Raw genomic sequence first — 17276 nt, 5'->3', positions numbered from 1 at the left:
TTAAATCTATAAAGATCAGAGTTTTGTAGACTGGTGTTAAGGCCCCGTCACACTAAGCGACTTACCAGCGATCCCGACACCAATATCAAGGTGTCAGGATCGCTAGTAAGTCGCTATGTGATCGCTGGTGAGCTGTCACACAGACAGCTTCACCAGCGATCAGCACAGCGATGCCGAGCGCCCGGCATCGCTGGCCATCGCTGTAAAAAATAATAAAAAAAATAAAAAATATAGTTATTCTCACCTTCCGACGTCCCGTTCAGCCATCCTGCCTCTCTCCACGCTCCGGTCCCAGTGATCCTTTGCACGAATGACCGCGAGACTTTGTTATCCCTCGAGACCGTGACATCTCGCGGTCATTCGTGCAAAGGATCACTGGGACCGGAGCGTGGAGAGAGGCAGGATGGCTGAACGGGACATCGGAAGGTGAGAATAACTATATTTTTTATTTTTTTTATTATTTTTTACACCTGATCGCTGGTCTCCCGCTGTCACACACAGCGATGCGTGCTGGCCAGCGGGAGACCAGCGACCAAACAAATGTCCAGAGGTTTCTTCCAGCGATCAGCGATACTGGCAGGGGGGCCGCTCGCTGATCGCTGTCACACACAGCGATCTCGCTGGTGAGATCGCTGTTACGTCACAAAAGTTGTGACTCAGCAGCGATCTCGCTACCGAGATCACTTAGTGAGACGGGGCCTTTACTTATGCAGAATGAGGTAGTTTACTTACCTGTGCTGTTGTCTGTGAGAATTTCTTCCTCCTTCAATTGTTGGTTTATCACCTCATATGTTTCTTTATCTCTTGTTACAACCAACTCTTTAGTATAAGATGGATACTCAGTCTTGGTTTACCAGAATATATAAACAACAAGACAAGTTGGAAACATTTAACAGGGCACTGAATGGAAACACAAAACATCTATGGGTAATTATAAGAAGAAATGTTATATACAAAACTTGTAGAAATCAACATTTACCTGATAATCCTGTAGAATGTTGTAATGTTCCTGTGTATGAAGAGTAGACAAGACCTCCTCTGGTTTGTTCTTCAACCTGAATCCCTCTGTAGAAGACACAATTTAACGGAAGGGCACACAGGTCAAATCTCTAGAAGTCTGCATTCACCTGAATCTGACAATTACATCTGTTCATATAATTAAAAATTCTTGAACTAAACTGACCCACCTTATCTAATGATGTGATGGACTGGTGGTTCTCCATTAAAATATCTTCATACCACTCCTTGTGTCCTTCTAAATACTCCCACTCCTCCATGGAGAAATAGACAGTGACATCCTGACACCTTACAGGAACCTATTAAGCAAGAAAACAAATTTAGAAACAAAAGCCAAAAATTCACTGTTTTGTACAAAACAAAAGCTGTTTGTGTTCACTAAATTTGCAAGCGAAGAAGATAAACGCTAAAGGACCTCCTACTTATCCAGAAGCCCCAAAATTACTTCTGGTACTTTTACACATAAATAAAGAAATTACTAGATTTTATATTTTAACAGCCCTCAGCTCAATCTCGAGTCATAGCGACTTGAATGATGAACACTCTGTAGGAAGACTGATCTTACACAAGACTTGATAGGTTCACCAGGATTTTCTCTGCTGTTGTCTTCGTAGTATCAAACTATCGGGTTGCTGGTCTTCTTCGTCTTGTTCATACTATTCTTCCAACCATGATGTTATGCTCCAGTGAGTGCTCTCTTTGGATAATGTGTCCAAAGTAGGCAAGTTGTAGCTTGATGATTCTTGCTTCGAGTGACATGTCTGGTTTGATTTGTTCCAAAATGTATTTGTTCTTCTTGCAATCCATGGTATTGATATCATCCTTCTTCAGAACCACATTTCGCAGGTGTTAGATTCTTCTTCTGTTTTGCTTCTTTATTGTCCAGGTTTCGCATCCGTATGTTACCCCTGAAAAGTCCAAACTGTTGTGAGTTCATTTTCCCCTTCACTACTGAGGCCCGAGGAACTCCCTCTTCTGGTGAAGAAAGGTAGTGAGCCTGATTGTCAAACACCTGGGGCTGATGATGATGACTGGCTGAGTGGAGTTAATGACTGGATATAAGGCTGCCGACGCCCTTCTGGCCTGCGGGTGATTTCTCTGTGGACTTCTAGGAAACCAGTCTGATTCCTGCTCATCTAAAGCTAAGATTTCTGCTTTGCCTTTTTGCATTAGTGTTTTGTTTTCCTTGCTTTTCTGGATTCTGCCATTCCCTGCTGGGGTTAGCTGAATCTCCTTTTGCCTGTTGCTCTGTCTTCAGAATATTCCTGAGTACTGACTTAGCTTTTTTGAAGCCTAGCGTCTTCAGGGCCTTTTTTACTGTCAGTTGTTGGCTCTTATTTTCATAGGGTTTTTCACGGATTGCAGACAGCAGCCTTCCTGTCCTTTCCTTTCTAAGCTAGCGTGGGCCCCATCTTTGCTCAGTCTATCTTTCTGTCTGTGTTTTGTTCTTTCTTCTTGCTTCACCGTCATTATATGTGGGGGGCTGCCTTTTACTTTGGGGTCTGCTCTGGGGCAGTTTAGATTTCCCTTTCTCTCTTTAGACTATGTAGTCCTCCGGCTGTGATCGAGGGGCCTAGGGCATCGTAGGAGCCCCCCACGGCTCTGCTAGTTGTGTTGATAGGTTCAGGGGTCTGCAATCCGATAGCTGCCAACTTCTCTGGTTTTCTGGACTTAGTTAGCATTACTATTTTTGCCTCCTACGGTGACTCAATAATAACAGAATCACCCGCCATACCGCAGATTCTAGGGTACTCAATAGCAGGAAAGAATTGTATAAAAAAAAACAAAAAAAAAAAAAAACCTCTCTTTTTTATGTAAGTACTAGCTGAGGAGCCCGGCGTTGTCTGGGCATAGTAACCAACTGCGGTTAGTTATAACAAATAATAATGATTATATTGCACACAAAAACATTTCACATCATATATTCTACACTACAAATTTGCAACACAAATTAACTAAATGATTATCCAAGTATTGATACACCTCTTGCTTCTGCTTTTTACACAGCCTCCTCCTGCACCTCACGCTCCTCCTTTTAGTATCAGCCACAGGGGATATATAGTATAGTAGTATCATCCACAGGGAATATACAGTATAGTATAAGCCACAGGGGATATATACAGTCCTGTTCTCTCCCTCCGCAGCTCCCCTCCCCACTCACTGTCTCGCCCTCTCCCTCCGCAGCCCCGCTTTCCCCTGGCCGTCTGCTCTCTTTTCTCTTCCTCTGAACCCCAGCTCTCCACCCGCAGTCCCGCATTCTCCCTCAGCAGCCCCGCACTCCATCCACCATCCCGCTCTCTCTCTCCACAGCCCATCTCCACTGTCTGCCCCACTCTCTCCCTCAGCAGCCCTGCACTCCATTCACCATCCCGCTCTCTCTCTCTCCGCAGCCCGTCTCCACTGTCTGCCCCACTCTCTCCCTCAGCAGCCCCACTATCGCTCTGCAGCCCTGCTGTCTCCCTCGGCAGCCCAGCTCTCCATCCACCATCATGCTCTCCCCTTCTATAGCCCCACTCTCCAATCACCATTCCGCATTCTCCCTCCACAGCCCCGTTCTCTCCCTCAGCAGCCCGTGTCCACTGGCCGTCCCACTCTCTCCCTCTGCAGTCCCACTCTCCACTGGCCGTCCTGCTCTCTCTCCGCAGCCCCGCCTTCCACTCGCTGTCCCGCTCTCTCTCTCCACAGCCCGTCTCCACTGGCCATCCCGCTCTCTCCCTCAGCAGCCCCGCTCTCCACCCGCATCCTGATCTCTCCCTTACCACCCCTGCTATCCACCCGCCATCACACTCTCTCCATCTGCAGGCCCGCTCTCCACCCACCATCCTGCTCTCTCCCTCTGCAGCCCCGCTCTCGAAGCGCCGTCCCATCCTATCCCTCCGCAGCCCCGCTCTCCATCCGTGTCTCGCTCTCCCTCCACAGCCCAGCTCTCCACGCACCATCCCGCTCTATCCCTTCGCAGCCCCGCTCTCCATGTGTGTCCCGCTCTCCACCCATGTCCCGCACTTTCCCTCTGCAACTCTGCTCTCCACCCACCAGTGGGCGGGGCTATGTGGAGTGGGCATGGTTTGATACATACACACACATACATACACTCAGCTTTATATATATAGTCACACACAAGAATACATTCACCATCCATACGCTACTTGTCCTTGGTATCCTGCACAGCTCACCTCTCCAGTCAGCAGATGAATCATCTTGTTGGTGAGTTCTAGGATCTTCTGCTCATTGATTTGATCATTATTCTGTGAGTGAACCTGGTCCCTGCTCCATTCTTCAACCTCATGTGATAGCTTGTTTTTTAATGTATAAACCTGTGCATGTAGAGAAAAATTGATCTCCCTTTAAACACCCCATTCCTCTATCTGTTCACATACCCTTTTAGTTAACAGAAATAAAAGTGACTACAAGTGACATGAATCCCACAACGCCTCACCTCTCCGGTTAGCAGGTTGATGATCTCTAGCGTCACATTTAATATCCTCTCAGCAATGTGTTTTCTTTCTTTGCCCATCATTCCTAGGTCTTTGAGAGGAAGATGCATTTCCTTATAGAGGACAATTTATTTGAGTGATATCAGGGGAGATAGAGGAAGAGGTCATTTTGAATAAAGAAATAAACAGCATCTTACATATATAAGAATAGTATCTCATGTACTAAGATAAAATAATTCTCATAGCGGACCATGGAAATCATCTATATGAAACTGAAACGTAGAAAGCAAAAGAAGAGATGAACACTGGCACTGCATTACACACAGTTACTCCACAAGGGAGTTCACCAGTAAATCAATATATTTCATGATCAGACATGGTGGGGATCAGCTTGTGTAGGTATAGACTTGTTAGTGGTAGACTCGAAGAAGATAGAAAGCAGTACTAACCACTGACATATCTATAAAAATACGTGTATTCGGTAAATGGATACAGAATGGAGACACAGAATAAACGAGCAACAGCTATTTTGCATATATTATATTTACCGCTATCACCTCTTTGTTAGTACCATGTTATAGTCCTGCTCTGGCAGGCAGGGTCTTCGGCAAGTCTCTTCATTCACCCATGCTGCAGACAGTTCTTCCCTTCCCTATGCTCTGCATGCTTCCAGCCGGTTCTCTAGCCATGCCCTTAGGGCAAACGCGCGTGCGCTCCCGCCCTCTTAAAAGGTCAGTGTGTGCTCTTGCTATTTCCTCCCCAGGTGCCTGAGGAACCTTCCTGTTTACAGTCTATGTTGTGTAAGGTCGCATACCAATGCAAGTCCTGTTTGCTGCGCTCAAGTGCAAATCCTGCTTGCTGCACTCAGAAGCAAATCCTGCTGCTGCACTCAGATGCAAATACTGCCTGCTGCACTCAGATGCAAATACTGCCTGCTGCACTCTGAAACAAACTCTGTCTGCTGGACTCAGATACGAACTTGGTCAACTGCACTCTGATACAAGCTCTGCCTGCTGCTCCATCCAGTCTGTCCTTCTGGGTTCATCTGCTGTGCGTCCGTTGGTCTGTCCTTTAGTGGCACCTGGCGTTCATCTGGAGCCAAGTCTAACCTCACCAGAGGCTCTAGTGAACAGTCTGATGTTCGCTTAGTTATGCCTCCAAGGCTCTCCGCGGTCCGTGGCACAGTGGTTCCACAAACCAAGTCCGTGACACTCTTCTGCTAGAAGAAGCATGTACTTAAGTGAAACAGTTGTGCTCGTTTATTCCATGTCTCTGTGCTGTATTGAATGACTGAATATAACTATCTTTATGGAAAGGACAGTGGTGAGTGCCAATTTTTATCTTCAACTTTACCATGAAAAGAAACAAATTTTTTGTTAACGGAGTTTTAGATTTGTAGTAATTGGCAGAAGGTAGTTACATTAAGGGTGTGTGCACACGCTGCGGATTCTGCTGCAGATTTTTGCGCGTGGATTTTGCAAAATCCGCAGGTAAATAGACCTGGGGTTTATCTGGGGATTATCCTGCGGTTTTCCCCTGCGGTTTGACACCTCTACAATGGAGTAGGTGTAAAACCGCTGCGGATTCCGCACAAAGAAGTGACATGTCTGCACGGAAAAATCCGCACCGTGTGCAGTGTTTTTTTTCCCATTGAAAATAATGGTACTGTACACCGCAGCAAAAACTGCTGCGGATCCGCAGCAGAATCCGCAGCGTGTGCACATAGCCTAAGACAATTGCTTGCTACTCGAATAGATTTCTACCATGAAAGCTTAGCTCATCGGCACCATGAATAGGAGCTTTTAACCTCTTAGTGATGGAGCCAACTTGCAGCTTATTGACCAGACCAATTTTTACAATTCTGACCACTGTCCCTTTATGAGGTTATAACTCTGGAACGCTTTAACAGATCCCGCTGATTCTGAGACTGTTTTTTCTGACATATTGTACTTCGTGTTAGTGGTAAAATTTCTTCGATATGACTTGCGTTTATTTAGGAAAAAAACGGAAATATGGCGAAAATTTTTAACATTTTGCAATTTTCAAACTTTTAGTTTTTCTCCCCTTAAATCGGAGAGATATGTCACACAAATTACTTAATAAATAACATTTCCCACATGTCAACTTTACAACAGCACAATTTTGGAAACAAATTTTTTTTGTTAGGAAATAATAATGGGTAAAAGTTGACCAGCGCGGTTTTTCCTTGTCCTTGTCCCTGGTGGCACACCTCTTTCTGACCATCACAGTGGTTTCCGCATGCAGTGTGGTTAGCATGTAGACGTCCTTCCTGTCATTCCACTTCACTGCAAGAAATTGGTCACTTGCAAGTGAGAATGACGCCCCCTCTCCGAACGTCAGGACACCAACTGTGACGGAAGACCCACTCTTTTTCCTGACTGTCCCACAGGCAGGGCCGGCGTCAGCACCCGACGCACCCGGGCAAGTGCCGGGGCCCTGGTGAGACGGGGGGCACACTTGGCACCTGAGCAAGGTTTTTTTTTTAATAAGTCTGGGGTCGGTCCCCGGTCCCCCGCAAGACATACTCATCTCCTCCAGCAGTGCCAGCAGCTCCAATGGTCTCCGGTATCTTTTTCCTGTGTGGTACCGCTCATTAAACCCTTCATGACCCAGCCTATTTTGACCTTAATGACCAGGCCATTTTTTGCATTTCTGACCAGTGCCCCTTTATGAGGTAATAATTCTAGAACGCTTCAACGCATCCTAGCGATTTTTTCGTGACATATTGGGCATCATGTTAGTGGTAAATTTAGGTCGATAATTTTTGTGTTTATTTGTGAAAAAAACGGAAATTTGGAGAAAATTTTTAAAATTTCGCAATTTTCACATTTTGAATTTTTATTCTGTTAAACCAGAGAGTTAGGTGACACAAAATAGTTAATATATAACATTTCCCACATGTCTACTTTACATCAGCACAATTTTGGAAACAACATTTTTTTTTGTTAGGACGTTATAAGGGTTAAAAGTTGACCAGCAATTTCTCATTTTTACAACAAAATTTACAAAACCATTTTTTTAGGGACCACCTCACATTTGAAGTCACTTTGAGGGGTCTATATGGCAGAAAATACCCAAAAGTGACACCATTCTAAAAACTGCACCCTTCAAGCTACTCAAAACTACATTCAGAAGATTATTAAACCTTCAGGTGTTTCACAGGAACTAAAGCAACATGGAAGGAAAAAATAAACATTTTAACCCCTTCCTGACATCCGACGTACTATCCCGTCCACGGTACCCGGGCCCGTATGACCGTGGACGGGATAGTACGTCTACCGCGATCAGCGGCGCCCACGTGGTGAGCGCCGCTGATCGCGGCCGGGTGTCAGCTGATTATCACAGCTGACACCCGGCACTATGTGTCAGGGGCGGTCACGGACCGCCCCCGACACGTTAACCCCTTGCACACCGCGATCAAACATGATCGCGGTGTACCGGGAGTTAAAGGGAAGCATCGGGAGGGAGGGGGCTCCCTCCGTGCTTCCCTGAGCCCCCCACGGCAGCGCAATGTGCAGCGCTGCTGCCGGGGGCTCCTATCCTCCAGGCCCCCGGATCCAAGATGGCGACGGGGGCCTTCGGGGACCTGAGGAAGCTGGCTTCCTCAGTGCCTGCAAAGCGCAGGCAAGAGGAAGTCTTCTTCAATGCCTGTGACAGATTGCTGATCTGTCACAGTGATCTGTGATGTGACAGATCAGCGATCTGTCACAGGACAGTGATGTCCCACCTGGGACTATGTAATAAAGTAAAAAAGAAAATTAAAAAAAAATGTAAAAATAAATTTAAAAAAAAATCGCCAAATAAATTAGAAAAAAAAAAAAAATATTCCCTCAATAAATCCATTTTTTGGAAATAATAAAAAAAAAAACAATAAAAGTACACATATTAGGTATCGCCGCGTCCGTAATGACCCGCCCTATAAAACTGTCCCATTAGTTAACCCTTTTAGCGAACCCCTTAAAAAATAAAAATAAAAAACGAAGCAAAAAATAATGATTTATTATCATACCGCCAAACAAAAAGTGTAATAACGCGCGATCAAAAAGACGCATATAAATATCCATGGTACCACTGAAAACGTCATCTTGTCCCGCAAAAAACGAGCCGCCACACAGCATCATCAGCGAAAAAATTAAAAAAAGTTATAGCTCGCAGAATAAAGCGATGCAAAAATAATTATTTTTTATATAAAATAGTTTTCATTGCATAAAACCGACAAAAACATAAAAAAACGACCTAAATGAGGTATCGCTGTAACCATACTGACCCGAAGAATAAAACCGCTTTATCAATTTTACCGCACGCGGAACGGTGTAAACGCACCCCCCCAAAATAAATTCATGAAACGCTGGTTTTTCTTCATTCTGCGTCCCAAAAATCGGAATAAAAAGCGATCAAAAAATTTCACGTGCCCGAAAATGGTACCAATAAAAACGTCAACTCGTCCCGCAAAAAATAAGACCTCACATGACTCGGTGGGTCAAAAGACGGAAAAATTATAGCTCTCAAAATGTGGTGATGCAAAAACTATTTTACAATAAAAAGCGTCTTTTAGCGTGTGACAGTCGCCAAACATAAAAACCGCCATAAATAGTAAGTCAAACCCCCCGTTATCACCCCCTTAGTTAGGGAAAAATAATAAAACTAAAAAAAAAGTATTTATCTCCATTTTCCCGTTAGGGTAAGGCTGTGTGCACACGCTGCGGATTAGGTGCGGATTCATCCGCGCGGATTTTGTAAAATCCGCAGTTGAAACCGCAGGTCAAAAGACCTGCGGTTTTACCTGCGGATTGCTCTGCGGTTTTGTCCTGCGGTTTTTCATCTCCTCAATAGAGGAGATGGCAAACCGCAGGAGAATCCGCAGAAAGAATTGACATGTCAATTCTTTCTGCGGATTGAAAACCGCAGATAATCCGCGCGGAAAATTCCGCACCGTCTGCACTGCGGTTTTTGATTCCCATAGGGAATCATGGTACTGTACACCGCAGCAGAAACTGCTGCGGGTCCGCAGCAGCCAAAACCGCTGCGGAATCGCAGCAAAATCCGCAGCGTGTGCACACAGCCTTAGGGTTAGGGCTAGGGCTAGGGCTAGGGTTAGGGTTAGGGCTAGGGTTAGGGCTAGGGTTAGGGCTCAGATTAGGGTTAGGGGTGTGTTGGGGTTAGGGTTGGAGTTATAATTGGGGGTTTCCACTGTTTGGGCACATCAGGGGCTCTCCAAATGCAACATGGCGTCTGATCTCAATTCCAGCCAATTCTGAGTTGAAAAAGTCAAATGGTGCTCCTTCCCTTCCAAGCTCTGCCATGCGCCCAAACAGTGTTTTACCCCCACATGTAGGGTATCAGCCTACTCAGGACAAATTGCAAAACAATTTTTGGGGTCCAATTTCTCCTGTTACCCTTAGGAAAATAAAAAATTGGGGGCAAAAATATCATTTTTTGTGGAAAAAAATGATTTTTTTATTTTCACGTCCGAGTGTTATAAACTTCTGTGAAGCACTTGGGGGTTCAAAGTGCTCACCACACATCTAGATAAGTTCCGTGGGGGGTATACTGTCCAAAATGGGGTCACTTGTGGGGAGTTTCAATAGTTTAGGTACATCAGGGGCTCTCCAAACGCACATGACACCCGCAGACCATTCCATCAAAGTCTGCATTCCAAAACGTCACTACTTCCCTTCCGAGCCCTGACGTGTGCCCATACAGTAGTTTTCTCCCTCATATGGGGTATCAGCATACTCAGGACAAATTGGACAACAACTTTTGGGGTCCAATTTCTCCTGGTACCCTTGGGAAAATAAAAAAATGGTGACTAAAAGATCATGTTTGTGGAAAAAATACGAATTTTTTATTTTCAAGCCCGGGCGTTATAAACTTCTGTGAAGCACTGGGGGGTTCTGAGTGCTCACCACACATCTAGATAAGTTCCTTGGGGGGTCTAGTTTACAAAATGGTGTCATTTGTGGGGGGTTTCCACTGTTTAGGTACATTAGGGGCTCTCAAAAGGCAACATGACACCCGCAGACCATTCCATCAAAGTCTGCATTCCAAAACGTCACTACTTCCCTTCCGAGCCCCGACGTGTGCCCATACAGTAGTTTTCTCCCACATATGGGGTATCAGCATACTCAGGACAAATTGGACAACAACTTTTGGGGTCCAATTTCTCCTGGTACCCTTGGGAAAATAAAAAAATGGTGACTAAAAGATCATGTTTGTGGAAAAAATACGAATTATTTATTTTCACGCCCGGGCATTATAAACTTCTGTGAAGCACTGGGGGGGTCAAAGTGCTCACCACACATCTAGATAAGTTCCTTAGGGGGTCTAGTTTCCAAAATGGTGTCATTTGTGGGGGGTTTCCACTGTTTTGGTACATCAGGAGTTTTCCAAACGCGACATGGTGTCCGATCTCAATTCCAGCCAAAAACGTCAAATGGCGCTGCTTCCCTTCCGAGCTCTGCCATGCGCCCAAATAGTGGTTTACCCCCACATGTGGGGTATCAGCGTACTCAGAACAAATTGCACAATAACTTTTACGGTCCTGTTACCCTTGGAAAAATAAGAATTGAGGGTGAAAAGATCATTTTTGTGGAAAAAATATGATTTTTTAATTGTATGGCTTTATGTTATAAACTTCTGTGAAGACCATGGGGGTTCAAAGTTCTCACCACACATCTAGATAAGTTCCTTAGGGGGTCTAGTTTCCAAAATGGTGTCATTTGTGGGGGATTTCCACTGTTTTGGTACATCAGGGGTTTTCCAAACGCGACATGGTGTCCGATCTCAATTCCAGCCAAAAACATCAAATGGCACTGCTTCCCTTCCGAGCTCTGCCATGCGCCCAAATAGTGGTTTACCCCCACATGTGGGGTATCAGCGTACTCAGGACAAATTGCACAATAACTTTTAGGGTCCTGTTACCCTTGGAAAAATAAGAATTGAGGGTGAAAAGATCATTTTTGTGGAAAAAATATGATTTTTTAATTGTATGGCTTTATGTTATAAACTTCTGTGAAGCCCATGGGGGTTCAAAGTTCTCACCACACATCTAGATAAGTTCCTTAGGGGGTCTAGTTTCCAAAATGGTGTCATTTGTGGGGGGTTTCCACTGTTTTGGTACATCAGGGGTTTTCCAAACGCGACATGGTGTCCGATCTCAATTCCAGCCAAAAACGTCAAATGGCACTGCTTCCCTTCCGAGCTCTGCCATGCGCCCAAATAGTGGTTTACCCCCACATGTGGGGTATCAGCGTACTCAGGACAAATTGCACAATAACTTTTAGGGTCCTGTTACCCTTGGGAAAATAAAAATTGGGGTGAAAAGATCATTTTTGTGGAAAAAATATGATTTTGTAATTGTACCGCTGTACGTTATAAACTTCTGTAAAGCCCTTGTGGGTTCAAAGTTCTCACCACATATCTAGATAAGTTCCTTGGGGGGTCTAGTTTCCAAAACGGGGTCACTTGTAAGGGGTTTCCACTGTTTAGGTACATCAGGGACTCTCCAAACGTGACATGGCGTCCGATCTGAATTCCAGCCAATTTTGCATTGAAAAAGTCAAACGGCGCTCCTTCCATTCTGAGCTCTGCCATGCGCCGAAACAGTCGTTCCCCCCCACAAATCAGGTATCAGCGTACTCAGGACAAATTGCACAATAACTTTTGCAGTCCAATTTCTCCTGTTACCCTTGGTAAAATAAAAAAAATTGAACCTGAAGTATTTTTTTTGTGAAAAAAAGTTAGATGTTCATTTCTTTTTAAATATTCAAAAAAATTCCTGTGATGCACCTAATGGGTTAATAAACTTCTTGAATGTGGTTTTGAGCACCTTACGGGGTTCAGTTTTTAGAATGGTGTCACTTTTGGGTATTTTCTATCATATAGACCCCTCAAAGTGGCTTCAAATGTGATGTGGTCCTAAAAATAAAATGGTGTTGTAAAAATGAGAAATCGCTGGTCAACTTTTAACCCTTATAACTTCCTAACAAAAAAAAATTTTGGTTCCAAAATTGTGCTGATGTAAAGTAAACATGTGGGAAATGTTACTTATCAAGTTTTTTGTGTTCCGTATCTCTGTGATTTAAGGGCATAAAAATTCAAAGTTGGAAAATTGCGAAATTTTCAAAATTTTTGCCAAATTTCCATTTTTTTCACAAATAAACGCAAGTTATTTGAATGAAATTTTACCACTAACATGAAGTACAGTATGTCACGAGAAAACAATGTCAGAATCACCGGGATCCATGGAAGCGTTCCAGAGTTATGACCTCATAAAGGTACAGTGGTCAGAATTGTAAAAATTGGCCCGGTCATGAACGTGCAAACCACCCTTGGGGGTGAAGGGGTTAATTTTTCAAGCAAAAATTTTCTTTTAGCATCAATTTTTTCATTTTCACATGGGTAACAGGATAAAATGGATCCTAAAATTTGTTGGGCAATTTCCCCTGAGTACACCGATACCTCATATGTGGTCATAAACCACTGTTTGGGCGCACGGCAGAGCTCAGAATGGAAGGCGCACCATTTGACTTTTTGAATGGAAAATATGCTGGAATATTTAGCGGTTGCCATGTCGCGTTTGGAGAGTCCCTGTGTTCCTAAACATTGGAGGTCCCCCACAAGTGACCCCATTTTGGAAACTAGACCCTCCAAGGAACTTATCTAGATGTATAGTGAACACTTTGAACCAACAGGTGCTTCACAAATTGATCCGTAATAAAAAAAAAGTACTTTTTTTTCACAAAAATTTTCTTTTAGCCTCAGTTTTTTTCATTTTCACGTGGGCCACAGGGTAAAATGGAACCTAAAATTTGTTGGGCAATTTCTCCTAATTACATCGATACCTCATATGTGGTCATAAACCACTGTTTGGGCGCACGGCAGGGCTCAGAATGGAAAGGAGCACCATTTGACTTTTTGAATGGAAAATATGCTGGAATATTTAGCGGTTGCCATGTCGCGTTTGGAGAGTCCCTGTGTTCCTAAACATTGGAGCTCCTCCACAAGTGACCCCATTTTGGAAACTAGACCCCCGAAGGAACTTATCTAGATGTGTGGTGAGCACTTTGAACCCCCAAGTGCTTCATAGAAGATTATTACACAAAGCAGAGAAAATAAAAAATCATTTTTTTTCCTCAAAAATTATATTTTAGCAAGCTAATTTTTATTTTCCCAAGGGAAACAGGATAAATTGGACCACAAAAGTTGTTGTCCAGTTTGTCCGGAGTACGCTGGAACCCCATATGTGGGGGGGAACCACTTTTTGGGCACACGGCAGGGCTCAGAAGGGAAGGCGCGCCATTTGACTTTTTGAACAGAAAATTAGCTCCAATCGTTAGCGGACACCATGGCGTGTTTGGAGAGCCCCTGTGTGCTTAAGCTTTGGAGCTCCGCCACAAATGACCCCATTTTGGAAACTAGACCCCCTAAGGAACTTATCTAGATGCATAGTGAGCACTTTGAACCTCCAAGTGCTTCACAGAAGTTTACAACGCAGAGTCGTGAAACTAAAAATATTTTTTTTTCCTCAAAAAATGATTTTTTTTTAGCCCACTAATTTTTATTTTCACAATGGTAACAGGAGAAATTGGACCCCAAAAGTTGTTGTCCAGTTTGTCCTGAGTACGCTGGTACCCCATATGTGGGGGGAACCACTGTTTGGGCACAGGTCGGGGCTTGGAAGGGAAGTAGTGACGTTTTGAAATGCTGACTTGATGGAATGGTCTGCAGGCGTCATGTTACGTTTGCAGAGCCCCTGATGTACCTAACCAGTAGAAACCCCCCACAAGTGACCCCATTCTGGAAACTAGACCCCCCAAGGAACTTATCTAGATGTATGGTGAGCATTTTGAACCCCCAAGTGCTTCACAGCAGTTTATATCGCAGAGCCATGAAAATAAAAAATCTTTTTTTTTCCTCAAAACATTATTTTTAGCCCACAACTTTTTATTTTCACAAGGGTAACAGGATAAACTGGACCCCAAAAGTTGTTTTCCAGTTTGTCCTGAGTACGCTGGTACCCCATATGTGGGGGGAACCACTGTTTGGGCACACGTCGGGGTTTGGAAGTGACCTTTTGAAATGCCGACTTGATGGAATGGTCTGCGGGCGTCATGTTACATTTGCAAAGCCCCTGATGCGCCTAAACAGAGGAAACCCCCCACAAGTGACCCCATTTTGGAAACTAGACCACCCAAGGAACTAATCTAGATGTGTGGTGAGCACTCTGAACCCCCAAGTTCTTCACAGCAGTTTATAACGCAGAGCCGTGAAAATAAAAAATATTTTTTTCCTCAAAAAATGATTATTTAGCCCACAATATTTTATTTTAACAAGGGTAACAGGATAAATTCGACCCCAAAAGTTGTTGTCCAGTTTGTCTCGAGTACGATGCTACCCCATATGTGGGGGTAAACCACTGTTTGGACACACGTCGGGGCTCAGAAGGGAAGTAGTGACGTTTTGAAATGCCGACTTGATGGAATGGTCTGTGGGTGTCATGTTACGTTTGCAGAGCCCCTGATGTGCCTAAACAGTGGAAACCCCCCACAAGTAACCCCATTTTGGAAACTAGACCGCCCAAGGAACTTATGTAGATGTGTGGTGAGCACTTTGAACCCCCAAGTGCTTCACAGAATTTTATAATGCCCAGGCATAAAATAAAAAATAATTTTTTCCCATTCAGTAAACCATTTCAATTCATGGTTTTTTATATGTCCTTGACTAATAATTAGATGAGGGTTTGTGTGCAAAATTTGGGAGTTGTAGTTGTTATTTTAAGGGGTTAATTCGTTGTTAAAAAATGCGTGGGCTTCCCATTGCCCTATATTGGTGGCGAGTGGGTTAATCTAACAAAGGGTTAATGTCACCATTCGATTGTAAGGTGACATTAACCCTTTGTTAGATTAACCCATTCGCCACTGCTACAGGGCAATGGGAAGCCCACGCATTTTTTATAAACGAATTAACCCCTTTAAATAACAACTACAACTCCCAAATTTTGCACACAAACCCGCATCTAATTATTAGTCAAGGACATATAAAAAAACATGAAATGAAATGGTTTACTGAATGTAAACCATGTGTCATTTCATGTCGGGTTGGGGAAGGATTTGATAGAAGCCGGCAATTTAATTAGCGGCTATTCTGCTATGAAGAACTCTGTGAAATATAAATATATATTTATATATGTTTATCTCAATGACTTGTGGGTATATATATATATATGCATTCTATGTGTCTATATCTTTTATTTCGTTTCTGTTATAAACCCTGTCATAGGGCTCCATTATATGTCGATTTTGCAGGGCGGCAAGAAAATCTCGCCATACGGATTGCATACGGATTATATACCGAGCACTATTTAGGGGTCATTCATCCGTATTACGCCTGTAAATTACGGACCGTATTTTGCGCTGGTTAGTGTGACCCCGGCCTTACCCCAATACCAACCCTAACCCTAATACCAACCCTAACCCCAATTACAACCCTAACCCTAATTCCAACCGTAGCCCTATCCCTAGTGCTAACCCTAGCCCTAATTGAAAAATAAAAATAATTTCTTTATTTTATTACATGTGCATGCCTATGGGGGTGATAAGGGGGGCGGTGATTTACTTTTTTTTTATTTTGATCACTGTGACAGTTTATCACAGTGATCAAAATAAAAAAAAATTGAATCTGCAGCCGGGAAATGCCGGCGGGCGCACTGCGCGTGCGCCCGCCATCTTCCAAGATGGCGGTGCCCATGCAGGAGGGACGGCGGGACACTGGGAGGCAGAGCGGGACATAGGAGGTACCGGGGAGGGTGAGGGGGGGATCGGACAGCGGGAGGGACAGGAGGGAGGGGGAGCAGATCGTGACGGCAGCGGCCCATCGCTGCCGTCAGTCCGTGGCGGGGGCCAATAGCCCCCGACAGCCGGTGTGGGTGGGGTTATATTAGTGTCTCCAGCCATGGCCGATGCTAGTGCAGCATCGGCCATGGCTGGATTGTAATATTTCATCAATTTTCATTGATGAAATAATCAGAGCGATCCTAACCACGTGGGGGCGAAGCCACCCCCCTGGGCTTAACTCAATGTTGTCCTGTATCTGCGGGTCGGGTGACATTTCAGTGACCCCGGTCACCCGACCCGCAGGAACGCTATTTATAGCATTACGCCTACAGGGGCGTCATAGGTCGTGTGGCACGACTTTTCATGACGCCTACGTAGGCGTCATGGGTCGTGAAGGGGTTAAGGTCATGAATATGGACACCACTCCCATAGGCGTGGAGCCCATATTCATGACCTTAATGAGCAGTACCACGTGACCGCGCACTCTCACAGCAAAATGATACCGGCGCCTGGCTGGACATACATAAAGGGACCGCGCCAGGACTCAGGTGAGCGGCGTGCCCAGCAGTGCAATCCATCACTTTCCTGGGAGACTCTACAACTCACTTGTCGCACAAGTTTAATGAATAGGAAAAAAGAAATCTTCTCTGCTCCTGGGAAAGCTGAGCGACCCCCACTGTGGACGTCACCTCCCTCCTACCTGGGGGTTGTCACCCAGCTTTCTCACGCTCCTGAACAGTATCTGATTTGTATTTCTACAGTAGTAAGCCAACACTTGGGCTATGTTGGCTTTTTTTTGGAGCAGATCTGCTCCATAATTCTCTTCAAAAACTCTTTGGAGCACTCCTCCTATTCAATTCTATGGGAAATCCATTTTGCTGGGGGGTGATGAGGTTTTGAAAAAACACCTGGTTGAGAAAATTGAGGCTGAAAGAAATGTTTCATGAGAAAATCTCTTCCAAGCCTATTT

At 44.4% G+C, this 17276-nt stretch overlaps 1 pseudogene; it reads right to left on the bottom strand.

Annotated features, from left to right (window-relative positions):
* The window catches only part of LOC141069558 (uncharacterized), a 56097-nt pseudogene that overhangs the window by 17822 nt on the left and 20999 nt on the right, over positions 1-17276 (bottom strand).

This window comes from Dendrobates tinctorius, unplaced genomic scaffold (assembly GCF_039654945.1).
Source record: "Dendrobates tinctorius isolate UK_male_01 unplaced genomic scaffold, ASM3965494v1 ptg000266l, whole genome shotgun sequence".
Taxonomy (NCBI): Eukaryota; Metazoa; Chordata; class Amphibia; order Anura; family Dendrobatidae; genus Dendrobates; species Dendrobates tinctorius.
The sequence above is the reverse complement of the archived record's forward strand: the minus strand, read 5'-3'. Positions and strand labels throughout refer to the sequence as shown.